Raw genomic sequence first — 12,129 nt, 5'->3', positions numbered from 1 at the left:
ATCCTATGATGAATGAAATATCAAAATTTTAAGTAAAGACAGAATCAGTATTACTGATTGTTACTTTTGTCTCAGTCTCCTATATGGCCTTGTACTGCACTGCAATAAATTATTTTTCTAGGATTAAAGAGCCCAAATTGACTTGTTGAAAATCAATTTATTGGAACAAGTGCCAGTAACTAGAAGTATTTGGGGTGGGGGTGGGGGTGGGGAGGGAAAGCCATCATTAGAGATAATTAAAATTATAACTAGAATATACTCAATATTTAAGGTGTACTAGTCATTAATAAAACCACTTTTACTCAAAGGATACTGATAGCAAACAGTTACAGAGTACTTATTTAGACACTGTTTTAAGCACTCTACCCACTTAATCTTCAGGACAACCTGTGGAGGTAGCAGAACATGCCCAGTGCTGCAGAATTCCCAGTGGCACATACAGTAGACTACAGTGTCTGTGAAACACAGTGACTCTGGAAGTAAGTGGCTGAATCAAGTTTCAAATCCAGGCAGTCTGAATCCAAGGTCTTTGCTCTTAAGAATATTATAGAACCAAGCCAAGCCCCTCAAAGACCATATAATCTTGCTTATTTCTACCCCAACCTTTTTTCCCCACACAATCCTAAAAGACAGTTAACTTTGACAATAATAATTAGCCCACGGATAAAGATCTTGGCATAAAGAGCTTTTACGGAAACTAGTAAAAATTTCATACCTATATCAAATTCGGTGACTTTCCATTGAAATCACCATGAGAGTCAATCATATTGACTTGATGGAGCACCTGGGTGGCTTAGTTGGCTAAGTCTCCGACTTCAGCTCAGGCCATGATCTCACAGTTTGTGAGTTTGAGCCCCACGTGGGGCTCTGTGCTGACAGTTCAGAGCCCAGAGCCTGCTTCGGATTCTGTGTCTCCTTCACTCTCTGACTCTCCCATGCTCATGCTCTGCCAATCTCTCTCTCAAAAATAAATAAACATTATTTTTTTTTTTTATCATATTGACTTGAGAACTACAATAGATCTCTGTCATCACCGATGTATCTATAGGTCAAATATACAAACTAGACTGCCTACTCAAGAAACATTCACAAAATTGTGATGCACAAGTAAAAATTAATTCTGTAGCTCACAGGTACTGAAAGGCTGACAGAATCCAGCCTTCTAGTCTCTGTCACTGCTGATGAACTTCTACAGGTGCATAGTGTTCTTAGATTAAAGAAATATCAAAATGCAATATAATAATGATATAAATTTCATCCCCATGTTCAACAGTACTATAATTGCATGATGTAACTAGAAGATCGTAAAGGATCATAAAACAATAAATAATCCAGAATAAAGCCTTTACATCACGACTAATACGTGGATCCTTTCAAGTAACCACTGTCACCAATTCATGCTGTTCATACATGTGGATTTCTGATTATCTGGTTTCTACTAAATTAAAGAAAAAACAAAATCTTCAATGGTCCTACCATAGAATATTTCCTACTGAAGATTTTTTAGGCCTATAATAAGCCAGTAGCAGCGTAGGAATATCTTTGACGAGCAAGAAGAAGCAAGCTTGGTTTTGGGAAAATGTAAGCCCAGAGAGGAAGAAGAATTAGGACATAGGGTGGCAGCAGAGTACTGAGAGGCAGAATCAAAGGCAGAAAAGCCCAAGAGAAGTAGAATGTAAAATGCCTTTATTCCACCCAAAGAGTTGGGTGTTTCGGTGGTAGTGATGAGTAGGTCAGTGCTATTCTTTATACGTGATTAACTGAGATTTGTAATTCCATTTACAATTAATTTCTCATAAATGTGGTAAATCCAATAATCTTCAGTTGCTTCTTCCTCATATTAAAGTATCACTGAAGAAGAACTTTACTTTTAGTGGATTCAGGATATTTTCATTCATATATAACTTATTCAAGCACTCTTACCATAAGCTGCTCATGTGAGTCTTTGCTTTTGCTCCTTGGTTAACTTGCAAAAAACAGCCCTAAGTCCTGGCAGCTGTGTTGTACATGTGAGCCACAGACCACAAAAGGAAACAGATACAAATGTGGATAGATTGAAATAAACCCATCCAAACTGGAAGGAAAATGACTAATGGGCATGTCTGACTAGGCAAAGGAGGCTCAAAAGTGTTTTTATATATTGCTATTATTGTGCACCTGCTTTATGACAAACTTATGAGATGACACCTTTCATGAAATGTTCATACAATGCTGAGTCTTGCTAAATAAAGACTCAAAGTGCTGCTAAGGTTCATGGATATGATTTTATTTTGAAATAAATGTATTTTCTATAGCTTGGTCACCTTTCTGATTGAATCAGAGACGAGTGTGCATTCTGACACCATAGCTCATGCTGGGAAGACGTGAATCTGTCCAGATTTGTTGAATAAGTATGGATCAAAAAAAATATTGATAATGATAATAATGAGGTAAGTGTTTTTCCTGGCATTTTTCTAAATGAGGGCACTAGTGGTCTTACTTTTTATCTGACTAATGCATACCAGCATGCAAACAAAAAGTGAGGGAGGTGGGGAAGAAAGAAGCGCTTTGGGAAGTCACTCATCCATGGCCATGTGCAGCTGTGTTTGACTAAGTCACAAGAAATCGCTCAGTAAATAAAGGCTCTCTCTTTAAGAAGCAGGCCCACATTTAAATCCAAATCAGAATGTCTACACTGGAGCAATACATAAGGGTTTGCTGATCACAGCTGTAGCTATAAACCCAAGGATCTGTTTCTTTAAGAACCTAGTTGACACTGGGAAGCCTCTGAAGGAGATACTAGTTTAAATTACCACAATATGAAATGTTTCCCAGAGCGACACTTAAAATGAAGAGAAGCACAACTCTAATAGCTGATTGCTTTGAAAAGGGAAATTATAAATACCCATTGAGAAGATTAAGTTTGCACAGGGAAGGAAACTCAATCAATAAGTTAGGAATTTGGAGAAAACAGTAAGTCTTCCGGGTCTTGAGAGGGCCAAGAAAGAAGTGCCTTTTTACATTCTTAGATACAAAGGAGATAAAATTTGAGAGGTTAAACTTGTATAATTTTATTCTTTGTAATCTTAATCCCTAATCATTCTAGGGTATTGAGTCCTGCTCAGTTTTGAGTCTGATAAGTTTGTTGTTGTTGTTTTTAAGTCTGTAGTGAGGTCATAAAATGAGCATTTATATTGTTTGCTTGTTTATAGAAGTCACAATTTTTGAGAGGAAAATAAACATCTAAAAGGATTTGTGCACTTTAATATCTCACTGTGGAGTAGGGGGTGAACCACGGAGTAAACCACAAAGCAGCAAATAACTTGGGGGAGTTCCTGCCACACAGGACAGAGAAAACCATTCAGGTGCTTGGAGGCAGGAGCTTAGAAAAAGGCAAAAATAAAGAGAAAAGGAGAAAAATGGAATGGCTCTCCTTACGAGACCTGAACCTGGCACTTCTGCCTCACTCATCCTGGGAACTGAAAGCCTCTCAGAGAAGCCCTGATTTTGGCAAGATGCTCTACCCACCAAGACCTGGGAAGAGAGGCGGTAACAGCAGGGAAGGATATCCTAGGGAAGCGTCAAAGACCCCAGAAGACAGCAGAGAAGTTCTTGGGATCCCCAGGTGGACTCAGAGACAGTAAGAGAATTAAAAGTCCAGAAGAGTCCTGGCACCCAGAAAAGGGAACTTCTGGAATCTTGGATCTAAAGATAAACACAAAATCCTCCATCCTGAAGAACATGTGCCAACAGAGTAATCAAATGATGAGTCAAGGCCACTCATGTCTCCATCCACAAAGGACAGCTAGAGACTAGACTGGATGAGGGACATCACACAGATGCCAGAGATAATCCCCAGGAAAGCCTTCAAACCAGAAACCCTCCCCCAGATGCTAGGGGTGGTTGGAGAATAAATTCCTCTTTCAAAGGGAGAAAAAACTCTGAAAGAGAATTTGAAATCTTAACTGACTGAACATTTACTTGAAAGAAATATTTTAAAACAAGAAGAAAATGAGTGACTTAAAATTGGACTGCATCACTTTCCCTCAAAGAACCATCGATACAAAAGGGAAATTAAAAATAAGATTAATACCAGAAAAAAAATAATTTAATTTTTTCCTGCGTATGTTCTTTAAATTGTATAAATTTTTATATCTTTCCTATTCCTATCTTACTACAGGAGTAAGTCTGTCTGTATAGTGAAAGCTTTCTGATGCTTAAAATATGTGGTCAACTGCAGACAGGTGACAAATATGACGTTATGGTAAATTCTGTGGCCAGAAATCCTTTCCAATGGAACTCTAGGCAAAAATAATACAATTAAACTATTTTATTTTTTTAAGGATATTTTTTGTATGATCCGACTTCTTCTGCTTTCACAAACATATCTCTTTCGTTAAAATAGACTTATTTAGTCTATCTCTTACGTGGGTGATATTATTAATCTCATAGTTAATGATAACAATAATAGCTACCACTGATTAATGCATAGTATGTGCCAGTCAGTATGCACTGCAGTCATTTTCACTATTGTATCAGTTCACCGTGGGAGGTTTTTGTATCCCCATTTACAGATATGGTAAACAAAGCTCAGAGAGTTTAAGTAATTTTCCCAAAGTCACACAGTGAGTAGAAGTCCACTCTGTTATATCATGCTAAATCCCAACAAATGAGTTCTAAGAAATTAATGGACCTTGACAACCTCTGGGAAATGGAGAAGTCTGTGAAAAAAGACTAACTTTCTTTTTCCCTATCTAACATTCATCTTTAGGATTATTCATTTCTTCAGTAGACAGAACCTAGTTAGGTACTGGAATGAGTTTCAAGGTATTGAGAAATTTGCTTTTCATTTCAACACTGCCATTAATCGTGTAAATTTGAGTAAGTACCTTTTCAGTTTTCTCACCCAATCAATAGGAAAAACAACAGTCTTATTTCCTTCTCAGCATTATGAGTATTTCTAGCCTTGTCTTAATGGTGATAGGATTGGAGAATACACCAAAGAACTTTTACGGTGAATCTAAATGTATTGTTATGTATTTTTATATTCATATCTAAAATTTACATCAGATATGAGGATGATTGGAGAGACAATTTTAATTTGTGGATTTTGTGTCACCGCTGGGCTGGGTATTGAAGATGTAATAAAAAAAAAGATCCAGTCTCTGACCCTGAAGAACTCCCAGCCTGATGGAGGGAGTAAGGAACACACATAGCTGATTAGAATGTGACAAGACAGAAAAAGAAAGAAAAGCAATTTTAAAAATCTAAAGTTGAAATATGGATTTCTGTCTGGATCTCAGAACAAAGACCTGGATGAGAAGTTTTTCACACACTGCTGGTGGTGGTGGTAATTTTCGAATTGGTTTGTGAAAAGTATAAGCATCCTAGAAGGTATAAAGTTAGTTATTAGACAGTAACAGAAAATTCGAGGCATCTTAGAGGCTCATGATTAAATATATTTTTGTCCATATTACAACCGAGTAAGGATTAGTAATGAGACAGCTGCTCATTAGAAATTGGAGCCCCCCAAAGATGTAAAACTGAGTAGTTTCAAAAAAGAGGGGTGGAGAATTTAGGTTTCCTTGACAATGTGAGTTTCTCACCCGCATAACAATAATAGCTACTATTTATTATTTATTTTCTTTGTACCAAATATTGCACAAAGAACTATACAGGGATATTCTTACTTCATTTTTTTTTTTCTGATAGCCCCATATGGTAAAAAAACAGTATCAGCCCCATTTTACAGATAAAAGAAACTGAGGGTTATAAAGCTAAAGTGGCTTGTCCCAACCAAGCCGCAAAGGGGCTCATAACTGGAAGGGAGCCAGACAATGTGGCTCCACAACCCTTACTACTTGTTCTTAAGTATGGTCTACTACACTGCTCCCCCGGCTAGGACAAGTTGTAAACTACAAAGGAAAAAGACTGGGTACACATTGATGCAAAAGCTACTTCTGAAATTATGGAGAAGAAATAATGGGGTGATGTTTCTCAAATGCATCACTCTAACTACACACGTAGAAGATGGCTGATCATTAGGCAATGCATTGAAGAACTTCACTAATAAACTCTTCCAATGAATCCTGGAGGTAAGAAGATAACAAACACCCACTGCTCTAGTACATCTGGCAGCAAAAGGCTTCTCACTGACTTACATAGAATACAGTATGATTGGCCCAGTAAGAAGCATTATATTCAGGGCACTGCATCTTTGAGGAAGGAATTCCTATTGGAATTCCTTTTGTTACTTGTATTGTTGCAATGGCAAAAACAGTCTCCAAAAGCTTTTCCTAACACCTTTACAAAACACCGGGTTTTAGAAAGCCTTAATCTGTGGATAGAAGACCTGTAAGAATAGTCCACCTTTACTTCTCTTCTAGTGTGTCAATAAGCAAATATGAAGGAAGAGATTAGAAACCCCATGCATGTTAAATGTCAGTAAAAGGAAGCTGTCCAAAATGTCACCTAACCAACAGAAATAGAATAAACTGGTGGACATCTTATAAGGTCACTTAAACTGTCAAATGACTGTAAGAGGATGTGCCTCAGAACTGCTTGAGATCTTGTTTTTGTTTTTTTGTTTTTTCCTAAGAAAAACAATCTGAAGTGAAATTTGGTTGTGCACCAAAAGGTTCAGTCTTCAAGGACCTTTCAGCTTCCTCCAGTTTGCAAGTTTGGAAAATGAATGGTTCAGCATATCTCTAATAAAAAATCATTTCCCGAGGCTCCTTTTCTATGCAGGCAAAATCAAATTAACTTCAAACAGAAGAGGTTAGATGCATACAGAAAAGAAGTAACAAACTGTAACATCATCTTGCTCCAGCTCTCTAAGGTCTCCTAATATCTACCCAGGAGAGAAATCCAAATATTAACTTCACCCAAGATCACCGCAAAATCTAACGAGAAGTATGATATCTAAAAGGGAATGGCACAGAGTGAATTATCCCATTGCATGGTCAACGTTCCCATTAATGACACTATAGTTCTCTGGATTTTTACTTAACATTTGCTGAGAGTCAACAGGAACCCAGGATCCTTTTACAGCCCGCAGGCTGTGTGGCCCCCTCGCCTTGATCCCTGGGCAGCCACTGTATCAGGGGTTCCCCTTGGTTTGGCTGGAGGAGCTGAAGGGATGCTCTGTCCCCTCTGGGCCACAGACTGCTATGTGTGTGCCACACAGACTCCCCCAGAGATGACGCCTCACACTAATATGCTCTTAAAGAATCCTGTCTGGAGTGTATTAGAGCAATACATCACCAAAATGCTTCAGCTCATGTGATGTATTGTTATCTGAGGTAGAAATGGTGGCCACAGGCACAATTTAAAGACTTAATTTTCAATGTTTAGTACTGAATGATGTCTATATCACCTTTCTGGTGGTTTGGAAGGAACATTGTGGGATTCTGTTATGGTTGATCTTTGGAATTCAGGGCTTTACTCCATCATAAAAAACATTCTGACTGCGTATCATTTTTAATAAGGACGCTCAGTAGTTGAGCTCCACCTGAGTGTCACACAGAGTGAGTGAAGAGGTCTGTGTGTATGGCTGTATGATTAGCCCTGAAATCCGGTCCTCAAGATGGGCCCTGGTGATAGGCTGCATCTTCTCTGGAGGGCACCATACGGACTCGTGGCATGCCCTGGGCAGGAAATGCGGGAGCCAACTGGACATGCTTCCTAGAGGCAAAAAACTCTGTGCTTTCTGCATTCTAATTCTTGCATTCTCCTTAATGACAGGGTCTGCATGACTACAGTTGTGTGGTAACACAGAATCCCGATCTCTCTGTTTACTAATTGTATTAGATTAAGTTTTAGAAAACAAGCAATTTACAAATTCTAAACAATAGGTACTCGCCTTTCTTCAATTATCATTTTTTATTACTTATAATTTGTTGCTAGATGTACATTCCATGAAGGCAGAGCCCGCATCTATTTTTGCTGACTGTTTTTTCCCTGCGTACCTTGCTTGGACTGTAGAAAGTGTTTAATAAATATTTATTCAATGCATTAATAGTCATGCTTCTCTTTAACAGTAGAACTATTTCATCAGCACATTTTTCTCTGGAAGCAAAGCATAACTTCCTTCAAAAATGTAATTACCCTCTCTCATAGGCAAAAGTTAAATTGCACCTGATAATCATAGATAATGGCAGTTCCTTTTAAAGAAATGTTTCTAACCTGTAGACCTTGCTAAAGCCAACTTAGGAAGATGATCTTTATAAAACAGGAAAATCAGAGAAGAAGCAGAGAAACAGAGAAAGAGCGGGAGGTCTGGAGAGAGAGAGAGAGAAAGAAAATAATATTTTGGATATTAATAGGACTTAATAGTACATTTTTCATACACATATTCTGAGAAAACTATTTTCTAAAGAGATATCCACCTATACAAAGTTTATGATATGGGGGTGACTATAAATAAGAAAATTTATATATTATAGAATTAGTATTATTACTTTATAACATTTTGATATATTGTAGCTGTTTAGTGGCAAAATACCCAGTATAAGTTATTATCAGTCACAGACTTCACTGCCTATTTTTGACAGTGTCAGAAATACTGAGGTCCAAAACAGACACATGCACACATACACATATACACACCCTAATATATTTCCATTTCAAATTAGAACCAGTGCATTCCTGATTGCCTTCCTGTTGAATCACATTTTTTCTTTTTTTAAATTATATTGTACATCATAGGTGTCCAAAATAGTTTTGATTTTAAGCTACCTAAAGAATTTTTTTTTACTTCTAAACTTAAATTCAATAGCCTTACTTTCACTGATTACCAGATACACCATCACACACACACACACACACACACACACACACACACACACACACATACACGCATATACACATGCACAGGTGCACACACAGGCACGTGTGCTCTCTCTCTCTCACACACACACATACCCCTTAATAATGCCTCCAAATTTCCTATATATATTTTATGTAAATAGATATAGGTCCTGCATCGCAAAAACTGAATTTGTTTGCATCTAGTTTGGTTGGGGCATACAATGGCGGGGGTCTCTTTTGAAAGCATTGCCAATTTCTACTTCTAAACTAAGGCTTTTCTGATCCCCTTTTTTATTGTCTCATCTTCTTCCTTCTGGCCTCCCTCCTCCTCATCCCCTCTGTGATTAAGTAGCCCTTCTTCAGAGTTGTAACTTGCAAATAGTATACCTCTATGGTAGAATTTATTACACTCTTGCTAATAATATCTGCCATTTAATAATAAGCTCCTGTGGTTAGCAGCTACAGTTTCACCCAGAACTTGTATCTATATTTCCATCACAGCAAGTGATAAACTACTACCTATTGGTTGTGAATATTCTGAACTACTATTACATTTCCTAATCTCAGCATTTTTTCACTTCCAAATCATTCTCAGTGTGATGCTTCCCATACAAAAATCAATGAATAAATAATGCCAGCTGACGGACAACTCTGAGAATGGTGTGGAGAAATAAGAGATGAAATTCTAACTTATTCATTTTTCTCCCTGTTACTGTAAGCACAAGTAAAATTTGGAACCCAAAATAAAGTATTTCTAATATCCGTAAATATACAGGGAGTCTCATGACTAAATAGATAATTATGAGCTTCATATACATTAGCTGAAGATTTACCTAATGAGAGAATAACTGGTGACAAAATATAATTCTAAGTGGACTTTTAAGATTGATTTTGCCTTAACATTACTGCCTCTAAATATCCCATATTTTAGTCCCAAAGATCACATGATGTATGGAATTCAAGTTTTACTTTAACTAAATGTTTAGTTGAAGTATATTAATAAGCAGTTTTATAACCTATAGCTAAGTGAGACACTATATAAACATACCAATTGAGAATATGTAGGGTATTACATCTACCGTTATGACTGAAGACTTGGAACCATATAAAGAAAACTCTGCCATAGTATATATAGTCATGATAATAGCACCTGATGGATACATATTTTAATAGATGCCCAGTGGTATGTCTTTCTGCAGGAAAAAAAAAATGAAGTCACAGCAGTGCAGAATAGTTATATTTTATTGGAAAACCTAAGTTTTTTTAAGAAATGGAAGGGATTGTTACAACAGGTGTTAACCAATAAGCTTATGTATAGTATGCATTAATATGATCCAGTTAGCTTTCTATTTGGGCATTTGTGCATATGTAAGCATTGTGAAGTCTGGCCTGAATTCCCAAAATCATATTTAATGCAGATTACAAGCTAGGAAAACTGAAATCTAAGTTAAACAAATAAGGAATTATTTTTTGTTAATTTCATAAAATAATTAAGCGTTAAAAAAAATTGGTGCTACCCACCCCATGACAAGTTCATGAAAAATATTATGAGGAACACAATGGCCCTGAATATCTCCAATTTCAATATTGAATGCAATGCCCTAGATTTTCTTGGATTTTTCATTCTTAGAGCCCTTTAGAAAACCTAAACAAATTTTATATTTTTTATAAATCACTCTTTTTTATATTTGTTCAGAGCAGGTGAGCAGTGTCCAGGGCTCAGGACAGGGTCTGTTCTAGAATGTTGATACAGGAAGGGTTAGGGTGCATGGTGTTTGAAAGGAGTGTTCAAGAGACTTCTTTTGAAGCTGCATTTGCACAGCAGGTCTTTGAGATTTACAAAATGTTGTAGTGAGATAATTGTAGCTTCATAAGTAGTTGTAAGGAAGCATAGAGAAATCCTATGTGCCTAATACTTATTGTCCCCTAAAATCAAAAATTTTGGTAGAGTATCATAGCCCAGATATGGACCTTGATACACCTACCTACGTTATTCAGATTCCCCCACTTTGTACTCCTTTGTAGGGATGTATTTGTGGGTGTGCATGTACTTATTTCCCTGCAATTTTATCACATATGTGTAGGTTTATGTATCTACTGTCACAGTCCCATATTTTTTTAATTGTATTGTATGGTACAATATGTAAAAATAGCAAAACATGAATATTTTTAAGTTTATGCCTTAAATACATATAAGAATACGTAAATTGTTCACATCAAGGAACTGTACCATTATTATTCTGATTTGGGGTCACTGGAGAGGCATTAATGACATTTTTATAATTTTTTTTAATGTTTATTTATTTTTGAGAGAGAGTGAGAGAGAGAGCTGGGGAGGGTTGAAGAGAGAGGGTGACACAGAATCAGAAGCAGGCTCCAGGCTTTGAGCTGTCAGCACAGAGCCCAACATGGGGCTTGAACTCACACACTGTGAGATCATGACCTGAGCCAAAGTTGGATGCTTCACTGACTGAGTTACCCAGGGGCCCTCTAATGACAATTTTAATAGCACTAAATCCACCCTCTTACTACTAACCTTCCCCAGCTCGCTTTCAATACTGAGGGCACCTGGACTTAGCCTTGCATTAGATATCATGAATCTATCACTTCTTTACCTCAAGCATATGTTCCAGTTTTAGATTTATTTTCCCAATTGACATGTTTCTCTACAGAGAACATTCCAAGAATGAATACTTTATACTGAAGTCAAATGATGTTAATCTTAACAACGTAGACCCTCCTCACCAAACCTTGAGTAAAGTAAAATGCCTAGTTTCCTATTAGCTTCCAGCGCAAGGCAGCTGCTACTCAGCTTACAGAGCTGGGAACAAAACTGATTCTCAGCTGCTGTCCAGCGACTGGGATGGCACAGTTGGGTGAACAGGGAGAGCCCATGTTAGACTCCCAGAGAGACCGCCAAGTCACAAAGAGCTTCGACCCAGTTTTGGGTGAGAGGGCAGGAGCTCCATGTACATGAATGCAACCGTATTTTCTCTGGGTTGCACCACCATTGTCCAGCTTGCCCTACAAATGACATGCATGTGCTACAAAGGGGACACTAATGGGAGAATACGAACAAGTGAGTGCAGACAATTCCACTACTGGCAACACGGTTCGAATGTCAAGTACATCTTTCTCTGAGATCTACATAGAAAAGATGGCAGTGTCACCAAAGTTATCATGAGAGGGTTGCATTTTCTGATGGTGGCTTTTAAAAATGAATGTTTCAGTACAGAAAGGGTATTCTCTGCTCCAAGTTATTTGCTTTATTTCCCTGTTTTCTCATGAGGTGTGAAAACAGGTCTTATTCTTCTTTATATCCCCTGCAGATTTTATTTTTTT

General features: G+C 37.4%; 1 protein-coding gene across 27 annotated transcripts in view; it reads right to left on the bottom strand.

The window, feature by feature from the left end:
- The window catches only part of NRXN1 (neurexin 1), a 1,154,099-nt gene that overhangs the window by 670,254 nt on the left and 471,716 nt on the right, over positions 1–12,129 (bottom strand). The window lies entirely within an intron of this gene.

The sequence above is a fragment of the Herpailurus yagouaroundi genome, unplaced genomic scaffold, assembly GCF_014898765.1.
Source record: "Herpailurus yagouaroundi ecotype Mexico unplaced genomic scaffold, PumYag 210, whole genome shotgun sequence".
NCBI classification, from domain to species: domain Eukaryota; kingdom Metazoa; phylum Chordata; class Mammalia; order Carnivora; family Felidae; genus Herpailurus; species Herpailurus yagouaroundi.
This window is presented reverse-complemented; position numbering and strand designations above follow the sequence as displayed.